Raw genomic sequence first — 14,735 nt, 5'->3', positions numbered from 1 at the left:
CCTAATGTTCCTCGAGAGTAACAACCTAAAAGATGGCAACGACCAGAGGAAGAGAGCCGTGTTCCCGACACACCATGGGCCCGCAGTGTTCAAGATGGCCAAAGCACTGGCCAAGCCCCAAGATGTGAAGGAGATGGCCTGGGCCGACCTGGACCGACTGCTGTGAAACCACTACGCCCCCACCATCCCCAACCTCATCAGGTGGCATGAATTCTACAGAAGGGATTAGAAGGAGGGCAAAAGCATCGGCGATTTCGTGGTGGCCCTAAGGAACCTCGGCGACATGTGCAGGTTTACCGACATGGACGAGGCTCTGCGAGACTGTGTGGTCCTCGGGCTAAGGGACCCCATACTCCAGAGCCGGCTGATGGCCCAAGCGGACATTTCGGTCACCGAGGCCATCACCGAAGCAACCGCAGCCGAGGCAGCGAAACAGTCGGTGGCCAAGATGCGGCAGATGAATGCGATAGACTGACAAGCGCCCGCAGAAATGACACCAGCCCCGGACAGATGACCAGAAGCAAGCCACAAAGCCACAACCACACACACCACGGGGATATCAACTCCCTCTCCAAGACCAAAGACGAAGAGGAGGAGGTCCACAGACTGCAATCGGAATGAGACCAACAGGAGCGGAGAGGTTGTAAGTCGGGGTTCCAGTATGCCGGGTGCGGAGACGAACATCCCCGTTCAGAGTGCCGGTTCATAGATAGCATTTGCCAGCACTGTGACAAACGGGGACACATCGCCAAGGTCTGCCAGAACAAAAGAAACCACAGTCCCAGGCAGCGAGACGGCACTCCCCCCAGAACCAGAGACCGACACGCAGAGAGCCGGTGGAGCTGAGAGGGAAGAAGCAAGCGGTTCAGCGAGACCCGACGAAAGGAAGAGACCAATCAGACGGTCATAATCGGGCACTCGAACACAATTGATGTCCAAAAGATGCATGTGCAGGTAAACATCGAAGGCCAGCCATGCGAGAAGGAGGTGGATTCCAGATCCTACCTCTCCATGGTCTCCTGGAATACAATTAAGTGTCTGGTGCCCACCATACACAGACGAGAATTAGAGAACCAGAAACTGACCCTGAAAGATTACCAGGGAAACCGGATTCCCGTGGTCGGAATTGGACATTTTCAAGTAGTCTTTAAGGGGCATACAGAGGTACTCCCACTCACTATTGTGGATAAAGATTGCCCAAGCCTGCTGGGACTGGAGTGGTTCACACCATTGGGGATCGAGGTGACTGGCATCAACCACATCGCTGAAATGGACTGGGAGGAAATGCTCATGAGGGACTTCCAGGAGGTCTTCAACGGTGAATTAGGCAAGTACTGTGGGTCCCCAATCTCTTTCAACCTTAACCAGAATATTGCCCCAATCCGCCTTAAGCCACGGCGAGTGCCATTCGCACTCAAACCCAAAATTGATGAGCAATTGGACAAGTTCATCGCACAAGGGGTCCTAGAGCCGATAGACCACGCACGATGGGAAACCCCTATAGTCACCCCAATTAAGCCGGACGGGTCTGTGAGGATCTGTGGTGACTACAAGGCCACCCTCAACCATGTGCTGCAGCAGAGTGCTTACCCCGTTCCGGTGGTACAGCACCTCCTACACTCACTGCGGGGAGGAAAAGTCTTCGCAAAGCTCGATCTGGTGCAGGCATACCAGCAGCTGCCAGTCGACGCCGAGACTGCTGAGGCGCAAACCATTGTGACCTGCTGGGTGGCATTCCTTTGCAAAATGCTCCAATTTGGAGTCAGCATGGCACCAGGGGTATTCCAGAGTTTAATGGAAAGACTATTGCAAGGAATAAAAGGGGTGGTGCCCTACTTCGATGATGTATTGGTGTCAGCAAAAAACAAAAACCAATTGGAGAGCCGCCTCAGGGAGGTCCTGCAAAAATTTAAAGACGCAGGACTAAAAGTTAAAAAAGAGAAGTGCCAACTATGCACAGAAAAAGTAGAATTCCTGTGGTACCTAGTTGACAAAAATGGAATCCACCCCACCGAAAAGAAAGTCAAAGCCATCAAAGAAGCCCCTAGACCTCAGAATAAAATGGAGCTGCAGGCTTTCCTTGGACTTATTAATTTTTACAATGTTTTTCTGCCACAGAAGGCAACAACAGCAGAACCCCTACATAGGCTGCTAGACAAGACAGCCACCTGGTCCTGGGGAAAGCGGGAAGAAAAAGCCTTTCAAAAATAAAAGACCTGCTAACATCAGACGCAGTCCTCATGCAGTCCTTATGCAGTACAGCGAAACCCTACCATTGACCGTGACCTGCGACGCTTCACCGTTCGGTGTCGGAGCCATCACTCTGCCAGATGGGAGAGAAGCACCAATCGCATTCTTCTCAAAGACATTGTCCAAAGCAGAGAGGAACTATAGCCAGCTGGACAAGGAGGCGCTAGCAGCGATCACCGGCGTGAAGCGGTTCCACGAATACCTATACGGTAGGATCTTTTCCCTTATCACTGACCATAAACCGCTACTAGGAATACTGGCAGGGAACAAGGCCACCCCGAACACTTTGTCACCAAGGATGACAAGGTGGTCCGAGTTCCTTGCCGCCTACAACTATCAACTAATACACCAACCGGGGAAAAACATCTCACATGCAGACGCACTAAGCCGCTCCCTCTTACCTGACCTGGAAGACAACCCAACACCCACAACATCTACACTACATATAGAGACATTACCCAACCCACCCCTGACCACGTCAGACATTGCCAAAGAGACTAATAAAGACAAGCGGCTGGCGCGAGTTTTGAATTGGGTGGGAAAAGGGTGGCCGGAAACTGACGGCGGTGAACAGTTTAAACCTTTCCGGAATCAGCAGACTGAACTGTTCACAAAGGGGTTGCATATTATGGGGGGACAGGGTTGTGGTTCCTGAGACATTACAAAAAAGAGTACTGGCCATGCTGCACGAGGGACACCCAGGCATAGTCAAAATGAAAGCCCTGGCCAGGAGTTATGCTTGGTGGCCAGGGATGGACAAGAATATTGAAACTTGGGTGGCAACATGCGGAAAATGCCAGGAATCCAGACCAAACCCTCCTGCCGCACCAGCTCTAGAATGGGAGACCCCCAGAGGCCCATGGTCAAGGGTCCATATAGATTTTGCCAGACCCACAAAGGGACAGACATTTCTAATAACGGTCGACGTTTACTCAAACTGGCTGGAGGTTAGCATCATGAAATCCACCACCACGGAGGCCATCATCAAGGAACTAACCAAACTGTTTGCCACCCATGGACTACCAGACTTGCTAGTGTCAGACAACGGGCCACAATTTACCTCGCTGACATTCGAAAAATTTCTGGCTGAACGGGGCATATGGCATGTGTTGACAGCGCCCGCTCATCCAGCGGCGAATGGGCGGGCGGAACGCATGGTTCGTTACACAAAAAACGCAATAGAAAAAATTGACACTGGGGAAATACACGACAAAATAAATAGAATGCTAATGATACAACACATAACACCCAACACAATCACGAATAAAAGCCCAGCAGAACTACTGATGGGCAGAAAATTACGATCCCAACTAGACAGACTGCACCCCACATACAACCCCGAAAAACCACCAGACTCATCTAGTAAATACCGAATATTTACTCCGGGAGATGCAGTCTATGCAAAAAATTTCACAGGGGACCCGCTCTGGATACCAGCAAAAATAACCCAGGTAATGGGCCCCTGGTTGTTCCAGCTAGAAACAGATGACGGAAGAAGCTGGAAACGACACATCGACCAACTAAGGTCAAGAATAACCACCGACAACATGGACACCACACAAACGCCACAAATAGACATTAATAAAAAAAACCAGAGGGGGGGGAGAAACCTCAAACATTGACCAAAAAGAAGGAGAAAATCCCAAAACACAACCCGAACACCCCCAACCAAGAATAAACCAACAATACTTACCGGCAGACGGCGTCGGCAGAAGGGAACCATCGGCGGACGAACAACACGAAGCCTCGCCTGGAAGAAGCAGCCAAGCCAGCTCAACCAGCCTGGAAAGACCAGGTGGGAGCGGCAGAGCCAACAACTCGACCGACCCAGGTAGACCGGGTGGGAGTTGCAGCGGTAGGCCTGACTCACCCTTCCAGGCGGTTCCATCAAGAAGGATGAGAGTAACAAGGATCCCGTCTGAACCAACCGAAGACCAAGCGACAACTGAGCTGCGCAGGTCAAGTAGGCAGGTACGAAGCCCCGCCTACTTACAGGACTACGTTCTGTAGGACTGAACCAAGAGGGGAGGGGTGTTCTATATTAACATACTCCAAATACTAATTTCTGATTGGTCCGCATATACCGCTATATGATTGGTCAACTATGAATCTATGAAACTATGAACTGTGATTGGTTCGCTAGGAATCAACCGCGATTGGCCGAGCCGATCGCGGGAGATTCAAAGCACTGTCATTGGCTGGCGAGCCACGAGCAATCCCTATATCAAGGGCTGCCGCGGCTCCAAGATCTTGTACAGATCTATACATGAAATAAAGAGCTGAAAAAGTCACACTGGTCTCGAGTCCCTCTCTCTCTCCCGACATAACAGTTCCCATTTAGCTACTACAATAGGGAGCAGAAATTTAATTGTTAAAACAGTTGCTAAATGAAGCATTGTGACTTTGCAATTTTACTTCAGCTTTTCTTTGCAGAGCTATGAAGTTTGCAAATACTGATTGCAAAAATCACTTCTTCATCATTGTCATAACTGTGAACAGTCCCATATTGAGGCAGTGGCTAAACTGTATTCTGGAAACACTAGTTTCACTTAACTAAGAGCCTAGTTCAAAGAAGTTAGAGTTCATAACCATCATCAGTTTTGGCAGCAATGATTTGGTGGTGCATTGTATCTATTCCTCCTTCATGGCTATGATGTAGATTGTGTGGGAGGAAAGTCTACTTGGGGACTTTCTGTTCTTTCTTTCTTGGATGGGATCTCACTTCAGGTACAACTGAAGGAGAAAACATGACAAAAGGTTCCCTAATTAAACTCAAAATGACTCTAAGTTTTGTATAAAGCTGCTCAGATGCCAGATGCCCACATGAGGAAGATTCTGAGTGCCTGCAATCGGTAAAGCCCTTTTCCAAGCTTTATATAGGTATAAAAGACATGGATAAGATATATTTCTTTTAAAGTGAGTGGAATTAGATCTGTGCATCCTTCAAATGGCCTTCCAATTTTCTTTTGTTAATGTAAGAGAATACATTTCTACTGTGCTATATTTCCTTTTTATGGATTTGAAGAAGAACATTTTGCTACCAACTATAATAGAAGAGGAGATGAAATCATTTTGGAAAGATATAAAACAATGGAGAGTGAGAGGAGGAGTTTACAGTTCTGGGTGTGTCATTCAGATACCAGTCTTCATTACCTCCTTTATTCATATATAATTCTATACTCCTTTATAAAACCTTATTCTATACTCCTTTATAAAACCTTATTCAGTTTTAACTTGTTGAAAAGCAATACGGTGTCTTTCTTTAAAATAAAAAGTAAAGAAAGAAGAATGTGTGGGGAGGAAAGAATCTTTCAGTGGTTTTGAATTATAATCCACCTGAAGCTGCCTTAGGAGAAGATGAATTACAAGCCTGAAAGGGGAATAAAATGGCTGATTTCAATTTGCCTGTCTGCTAAAAGAATGGTGAATGAATTGTGGGTATTTGAGCATATCCCTAGTTAAAGCTACACAAAGACTAAAGAGGATTGATTGATTGGTTTTGCTTTGTTTTAAGGAATTTGATGAAATTTGAAGTAACAAAAAAAAAAATCTCAGACATTTACAGGGGAGAAATACTCATAAACTGGAAGAACAAAGGGATTACTGAAAAAAAAAGCTTTGGGGGTAGCAAATGTTCTCTCTCTCTCTCTCTCTCTCTCTCTCTCTCTCTCTCTCTCTCTCTCTCTCTCTCTCTCCATCCCCTCTTGTGTTCCAGTGATGTCTTATTAAACAAAACCAGCTTTGCTATATTCAAAGAAAAAAAATGTAAGGGAAATATGGCTTGTAGGCTCTTCAGAGAATTACTATGGTCCTTGCCAAAAAGCAGTTTTAAGAGAATAAAGAAAAGCCTTTGTTGGCACTCTTCTTTTTTTGCAAAATGATTTGTTGTTGGATTTTCACCCACTTTTCAATGTATTTATTTGACATTTAGTGTGGCTTAACGGAGGTTAAAAAACCCCACAACCTTCCAAGTTTAAACAAAGCAACTTTAAGGCAGTGAAACACAGATATGGAACAATGATGAAAATGTATTAATTAACAGTTAACCTCATGAGAGAAGGGATGTGCTTTTACCAGCTTCCAAAATATATAGAGGGCTCCAAAGTCACCTTTTGTGGGAGTGCATTGTGCAGCTTGGGAGCCACACATGCCAGACAAGTGATTGTCTGGTAGCAAAAATATCTCTGATGATTTGAGTTGCTGAGCAATTTAGAATGGAAAAAGGAACCCTAAAGACCTCTGCTGGCCATGCCCACATGTCATTAAGGGGGAAAAAATCACGATATGTCACATGATGCTGCTGTAATGACACAAGTTTTACACCCTTACCCTATGTCATTTAGATTTTATAGGTACTACTACTACTCCATGTCAGAAGCAGTGAAGTGCTTCCATGGTAAAAGGATCTGCTGATGACATCACCATTGCCCAGGGGACACCCAATTGGTGGCTCTTTCATGTTCATGTTAAGTTGCCCAATAAAGTATTACCCATCTATGTATTTGCAATCACCTGCTTTTGAACTGCTGAGTTGGCTGGAGTGTGTGATGGGAGCTCACCCCATCCTGTATAGTAAACAGGTCTTGAAAGTAAGCCTGCCAATCATCAGCCAGCACCCCAAAGTCTGAGCCAATGCGCTCTTCTGAATTTTATAGATAATATCAACCTCCGGTAATATTGAATAGGGTATAACTAGGGCATACAAAACCTTTGCTAGACCAATGGATTCAAATACAGCTTATCTGTCTAGAATCCACACTGTATATCGGAAATTAATATAACTGAGCGAGTCCAGAAGTATTTAATGAGAAAAGTACTATACTCCTCTGCTCGCAACAGTATACCCTATATCACCAGGCTTGAAATTTTGGGCTTGGACAACCTTGAACTATGCTGCCTACTGTTGGACTTAAGCGTAGTACACAAAATTATCTGCTACAATGTCCTACCAGTCAATGACTACTTCAACTTCAACCGCAACAATGCAAGAGCCCACAACAGATACAAACTCAATGTAAATCATTCCAAACTTGATTGCAGAAAATACGACTTCAGCAATAGAGTGGCCAATGCCTGGAATGCACTACCTGACTCTCTTGTTACATCTTCTACCCCCATTCCTTTAACCTTAAACTATCCACTATTGACCTCACCCCATTCCTAAGAGGTCTGTAAGGGGCATGCATAAGTGCACAATCGTGCCTACTGTCTCTGTCCTATTGTCCCCATTTATTTGTACCTATTTCCTGTATTCTTCTTCATGTTTATACTTATACATATTATCTTGAAAGTGATTGACATATCAAATAAATTAAAGAAAATAAAATAATCCTTTTGCAGCTATGCCCAACCAGGAAGAATCAAAGTTACTACCAAATATTGATCCCAAGACCCAATCCATCCAAGCAATCCAGAAAGATACTAGAGGTCATAGTACTGAAATCTACTGAAAGATCTTGAAGAAATAGCAGGCTATATTCTTCCATGTAATGTTCTGGGATAATCTACCAAATGATCAAGTAGATTAGGTTCTTTAGGTAGTCCTCAGTTTACAACCATAATTGGTTCCTGAATTTTTACTGGTAACCTGATGTTATAGTAACACAAGATGTCAATTTGACTTCTTGTTTAGTGACCGCATTCCAGCACTCCTGGCTGTTGTCATTTATTGAAAATCATAGATTGTTAGGAGGGAGCCAGGTAAGTGATATTACATAAAGGTTGATGAAGCCCAAGAAAACCCAGTGAGCTGCACATGAGTTGGATTGGTGCTGCAGAGTAGGTCAAAGCCACAGTTGCTCTTGGAATCTCAGCTACCTCAATCAATATATACCACTATGCGGGGCAGCCAAAAATACATAGATTGGAATTAGTGGGGCAGTTATGGCACCCCTGTGGTCATAAGTGTGGATGGTGTGTCAAATGCCCAATTTTGATCACATGACCAGGAGTGTTGCCATCATTAAAACTTCAGGCACAGGTAGTAAGTGACTTGTAACTTTGAATAGACAGTGAACAAATGGTTGTGAGGTAAGGGCTATCTAATAAATTATATATTCCCTTCTGACATTTTGGCATTTTATTTCATTGTCCTCTGAAAATTGCTGAATTTGCCCTTTATTATTATTATTATTTCTTTAATTATCCTAAAACATCCTTTCTCAACCTAGTGCTTTCTAGCTACACTGGGACATCCTGTTACAAACTCCTCAGCCAGCATGTTGCAATCCCTATTACCTGGGAGTATGCCAGATTGGAAAAGGCAAATAAATCAATTGCCCTGAAAGTATTTAGGGAAGGGCATCATAAGAATCATCTAATAATTAAATGAATCTTTTTTACTATGTCATTACCGTACTGCCTCATTTTTCTACTAATTTGTAGAAGTGCTATTGATTTGATTTCAAGAAAGACCATTAAGCTATTTCTATATTTACACTGTTAGTGTCAAGTTTCAGATAGGAGCTACTGTTCCCTCTTGGTAGAATTTCTCTCAGAGCTCAGCTTACTTCTCACATTCTTCTGTATCATTTTTGAAATACTTGTTTTAGCCAAAAATTCTTTATAATTCAATCACCTATTTCAGGCATTTCTTCCCATTAATACATCCCTCCCTGCTGAGAGGTTTTTGTTTTTAAGGTGCTCTCCACAAGGAAGTAGCATGCTGCCCCCTACAAACTTGAGCTGTGTTTTCTGAGCTCTCCAACCCCATTTATATTACAAATGATTAACTATTCTCTTTCTGAAGCCTGGCAGGGCAGCTGGCTTTGATCTTAACTGCCTTCTGGCTAAGCCTCAGGACTCTGCAGCTTAAACAGATCAGAACTTGTGATCTTGTGATCAAAAAAGTTCTTAGCTCTGTGAAAAAAATTCTTATTTTTCTACCATCTTCTCTGTGGAAGGTGAGATGGAAGTGGAGAATGAAATAAGTGAAACTCTGTAATGTTTCACCATTGCAATCAGCCACCAGATCTTAATACTTTTTAAAAAAATGAACATCTCAATTTGGAACAGCTGACAGGAAAAAGCACTACTTCTTGATAGTAATAAAATTGTTTCTTGTTTCAGGAGGCTAGTTAATTCCAAACTGGGTTAGAATCCAATGCTTAATTCAATAATTTTGGCAGTGTGGAAATAATGTTTTCAGAGAGATAAATGATCATATTACTTGGTCCAACTGGGTGATTGATAGACCTCCAAAGGGAGCTGGGAGTTGTTCCTGCTCATCTACTGCAAGGTCCATCCAAGGCCTTGATCACTGCTTGGAACAGAAGAATAGCTGAGACTGTAGACCAGGGCTGTTAAAATTGTGGCCCACGGGCTGGATGTATCATGTGCTGGCCACACCCACACTCAGTTTAGTGATGGGGGAAAAAGTTGCAATACATTACATGATGCCACCATGACGCCGCAGGTTTGACACCCCTGTGGTAGACTAAATCATGCTTATGAGACTCCTCCCCTCTTGTGGAAAACCCCCCCCCCATTCCCCATGGTTTACACAGGAACTTAAAAAATTGAAGCAAGAGAAGAATGCATTGCTAGGGAATGCTCTACTGGGAATGAATTTGCCTGGACATGGGTTAGAATCATGATTAAGGCGTATCATGTGGCAGAAAATGAGGTGTTTCTTATTGCATCTGCAGATAGTCATCCTGAAGCCCTGTTTCAGGTGACAAGCTCCCTGTTGGGCAAAGAGGACTCCTTTGTAGAAGTGTGTGAAAGAACTTGCTCAGCATCTGTCACTCAGTTGTGCTCACAGTTGGACACTGAGCTTGTTGTAGCTTCAGGAGAGATATTGGGGAAATGTTTTGTCCAGTTATCTAGAAATGGTTTGAACATATCAAGCCTGATGAAGTGGACAGGGTCTTTAGGACTGTGAACTCAGCTACCATCCCTATAGATCAGGGGTGTCAAACTCATGTCATCACAGCAGCATCATGTGACTTATTGGGATCCCCCCGCCTTGGCTAAACCAGGCCTGGCCGTGGCCAGCACATGATGCATCCAACCAATGGGCCATGAGTTTGACAACCCTGTTTTAGATCCTTCCTGGTATGTTAAAGGAAGTTGAAAAGTTGATGGGTAAGTGAGTTCTTGTGGTGAATTCTTCCTTTAATGAGGAGGTTGTCCCTTTACCATTTAAGAAGACCTTTATCTACTCCCTCCTCAAAAAGCCATATGTGGATCCCACAATACTGTACTATACCAAACTGGTTTCAGGCTTCATTCCAGCCACAGCTGTAAATTTTGCTAGCTGGTCCTCCAACTCCTTATTCAGAACTTGGCTTATTCATTAAAATGTTCACACACATTGCATCATGATTAGTTTCTTATACACAAAAATGAAGCTAAACATGGGCAAAAATATTTATCCCCTGAACTACACCATAATCAAAATCCTTGCATTGATCTATTCATTAGGTTTAAATACTAGGTTTTTTTTTCTTTCTTTCTTGCTCAGCAGATAGTCTTGTGATGGCCTTGAAAGATACCAGCTCTGTCTCTCAACCTAATGGTTTTCTTCACCCTGGGAACAGTGCCTTTTGCTGGGTTATGCTGAATGTTGGGGTGTGGCTTGCATTTTTTTTCCTGGCTGCTATTTTATCATGTTATGAGCCAATAGTAGGCTCATATGTCAAATCAGCAACTACATTAATCCACTAAATAAATACAGTATATCAACTATTGGTTCCTGGCTCTTCATATGGTTTATTTATTTAGCAACTTTTATGCTATTTCAGTTGCAACCTCCCATTCAAGAAGGATTCTGAAGACCAGTGTTGGATGTAACATAGTAGTACAGGCAAACTCTATATAAGAATAATTTTCACTACTGAAATAAAAAATACAAGGAAGGGCAACTTCTGGTTTGCAGGGCTTCAGCGGCAGGCAGGAATCCACAATCATGCGCAGTTTCTGCCTGGGCTCGTCGCTGGAGCGTCCCAAGCAAGCTGGCTTTGGGGCTAAGCCACCCCGTAGAGGTGGTGAAGATGGGGGAGACCCAGCAGGGTTTGAGGGGAGCCGCACCTCTCCTCCTCAGCTGGCTAAACTCCCTTTCCCGAAGGCGGTAAGAGCGGCGGTCAGAAATGGCCGCCCCAAAGAAGCACTCAGCCAGAAAAGAAAGTGCAGGAGGAAGTTAAGAAGTGAAAGTTTTTGGCTGACCAGGACAAAAAGTAACAACCAAGGTACCCTGGAATTTAAATTTTGCAAAAGATACATTGCTCCCAAAGAAGAGTTGGAAGCAGCGAACGAAAGTGAAAAGGGAAAGTTTTTTTTTTTCCACTCTCCTTCCTCATGCTGATAACAAGAAGATCTGAATAAAGAAATTGGAAAAATCCACTTTGGCACCAACAGGTAATTTATCTGGAAATATAATTAAATGCCAAAGGGACAATAAAGATTTCTGAACACTAAAAAAATCCCTTTTTTGCTATAAGTGGGAAGGGAGAGGAAAAGAATAAGGGCAGGACTTGGAAGGAGGAGACTGCTTGGAATTCAAAAGAATTTAAAGTTAAATCTTAACAAGACTTCTAAAGGATACATTTTAACTGGAACTTTGCAACTAAATAGTAACCCCAAGAAGAGAAAGTGAAAAAAGAAGAAAGTGTTAAAAGAAATAGCTTGTGTGTATGTGGATTGTTTGGTGATTTTGGGACTTTTGGAAATCATATTTGAATGACTAAAAACAATTGGGTGGTTGTTTAAAAAAAAAACCTCTACAATGGCATCACCTTTGGATGAACTGAATGAACTGAATGAACTGGATGAACTGAAAATCGAATTTAAAAAATATAAAGAAGAAGAACAAGAAGGGAAGGGCTCCTTTGGCTCCATTTTTCAATTCTTAGAAATGGCGATTGGTGTCTACAAGAAACAACAAGAAAAGACTGCACAACAAGAAGATTGGGACAAAGAAGAAGCCATTTTTAATGAACAAGTAATTCTATCTGGGGAAGAAAAGGGAAAGAAAAGGGAAAGGGGGGAAAGAGAATGGAGAATTTAAGACCTAAAATAACAGCCAAAAAAGGGAAAAATAATGTGAAAAGGAGATATAATGTTGGAAAGCAACAGAAAAGGGGAATAAAGAAGAGGGAAATGGAGGTGGAGAGACAGGGGGGTAAAAAGGGGAGAGAGAAGAAAGGGAAAAAGGGAGGGAAGAGAAGTTACAAAGGTTTGGAGCAAGATGTAAAGAAACAAGATTTATTCAGAGATAATGGGTGAAAATTTAACTGAAAAAGGGATTCTGTAAAGGTACATAAGATTGTATTGTTATATTTGTAATAGAAATAATGTTAGAAAATTGGAAACAACATATGATTAAAAAGTGGAATAAAATAGTTAGTGTAATTTAGTGAAACGTTTGTGAACAAAATAAACGAAATGAAATAAATGAGAGATTTGAACTAGGAAGGAATGGGAACATTTTAACTACTCAACCTTTTATAAAATATAAGTGAAGTGAGAGGGAAGTAATTAGGGAAAGTTTATAAGTGTTTCCATAGAAATATGATACTTATTTGAAAAGTAATGTGTAAAATGTTCAAGATTTAAATGAATATTAATATTAATGATAGAATCAAATTGGTATGGATTGTGGTTTTAATTATGTTATATATTTATAATTTTTTTTTTAAATACATTGTGTAGTTTTAGAATGTACCAAGCAGAATCCGAACGGAAGTTATGTATTATATTAAGTGTTATAATTTTAGGGGAAAGATAAAAAGGCGTCATACTCCAATCAGTGATCACAGGAGAAATTTTGCTTAATGAGAAAAGTTAATAGACAGCTGAAATTGGGCAGACAAAGAATATAAGTATGATGATTTGAATTGAGATGAAATAAATAAAATAAAATTAAGAAAGTTGAAAGAGGGGAGAAGTTATATAGAAAATGTAGAATGGTAATAAGATATGGAATGGAATATAAAAATGAGCATGAATTTGAATTTGTGTCTGCACGAAGAGATGTAACCCGGGATCAGGCAGCTTTCAAAAAAGATGTTTTATGTTTTTATGTTCTATGTTTTGTTTGTTTATGTTTGTTTTTAAAAACCAATAAAATTTTCAAAAAAAAAAAAAAAAGGAAGGAAAACAATAGTTTGAGAACCACTGCAACAACACTATCTGTTAGAAAATAGGAAAAAAAAAACTTTATAGCATTTTTACATCAAGAATTTGAGGAGAATTCTGGTGCTCTAATGCCACATAAGAAACATTTAACATTTCAGTGAACTCTAAAACATGTATATCTAAATTCTCAGAGTAGAAAGTTGACTTTAGAGTCTTTCAAAATAGCAAACTAGGTGACCCATTCAGAGTAAAAGTCATGTCAAAAGAGCAGTTTTACATTGGAAAACATGAACCAATCACCAGCTATTGCTAGAAGCTGTGCAGTGTCATGAGCCAACACAGCAGCTGTGTACAACAGATGCCAAGGAATGAAGCAAGAGTCTAATTCATGAAGTTTTATTGAACTAGAGATAGGTTGGAGGCAGAGAGCATGAAATAAATTATATGTGTATCAAAGGCCAGGTGTCTCATATGGATGCTTGTATTTTGTTTGTTTGCAAAAGGAAACCCAATCAAATATTGGTACTGAATATCTGTCTTTATGCATGAACTAAATTAAACTTTTGAGAATAGCCTCTAGTTGTTATTTAAATATCACCATTCAAACTTTTGGAGGGGTGGGTAGAATTATGAATAATTGTTTGCATTATGCTGGACTGCTCTATTATAAATGAAAGGCCATGCTAACTGGTTTATTTCTTTATTATTTGTGTTGAAAATGCATGTGGAGACAAATACGTTATAAGAGATGGGTCAGAAAACTAGTTGTAAATGCTATCAGAAAATGGCAGAAGGCCAAATCAAATATTATATATAATATCCCACAACTTTCAAAAATGGCCCAAGCACTGTTTCCTGAAGCTGCAAGGGTTCTAGAAGACACTTGATATTGATTGAGCCATGGTGGCATAGTGGTTAGAATGCAGTACTGCAGGCTACTTCTGCTGACTGCCAGCTGCTTGCAATTTAGCAGTTCAAATCTCACCAGGCTCAAGGTTGACTCAGACTTCCAGTCTTTATCTTATACACCTATCTGCAACCTATTGCACGCTCACCTGGTGGTAACTTTACATCCTCATACACCTCTAAATCCTTTAAAGATTTTAACTCCCTATTCATAGCTTCCTGCCAAGCTACCTGATCCTTTGTAGGATACAGTTTTATTTCATTGATGTTAGAAGGTTCTGTTTTAACATGACATACAATGCTTGCTTGAAATCTGTCAGGTGGACGTCTCTCCCTAGTTGACCTCCTAGGCAACTCTTCCTTTACCTTCCCTATCAAATCCTCATCTTCTACAGTCATAGAGGGTTCTTCTATTGATGAGTCCTCCATTGAGGATTCCTCCACTATCTTATCATCAATATTATTATCATTAGGGTTATCGGTAAACAATAGAGTCTCAACAA

General features: G+C 41.8%; 1 pseudogene; it reads left to right on the top strand.

Annotated features, from left to right (window-relative positions):
* The window catches only part of LOC148131298 (uncharacterized), a 614,131-nt pseudogene that overhangs the window by 26,635 nt on the left and 572,761 nt on the right, over positions 1–14,735 (top strand).

This window comes from Notechis scutatus, chromosome 3 (genome assembly GCF_049901735.1).
Source record: "Notechis scutatus isolate UNSWTSFEM ecotype Mainland chromosome 3, rNotScu1.2, whole genome shotgun sequence".
Lineage (NCBI taxonomy): Eukaryota > Metazoa > Chordata > Lepidosauria > Squamata > Elapidae > Notechis > Notechis scutatus.
This window is presented reverse-complemented; position numbering and strand designations above follow the sequence as displayed.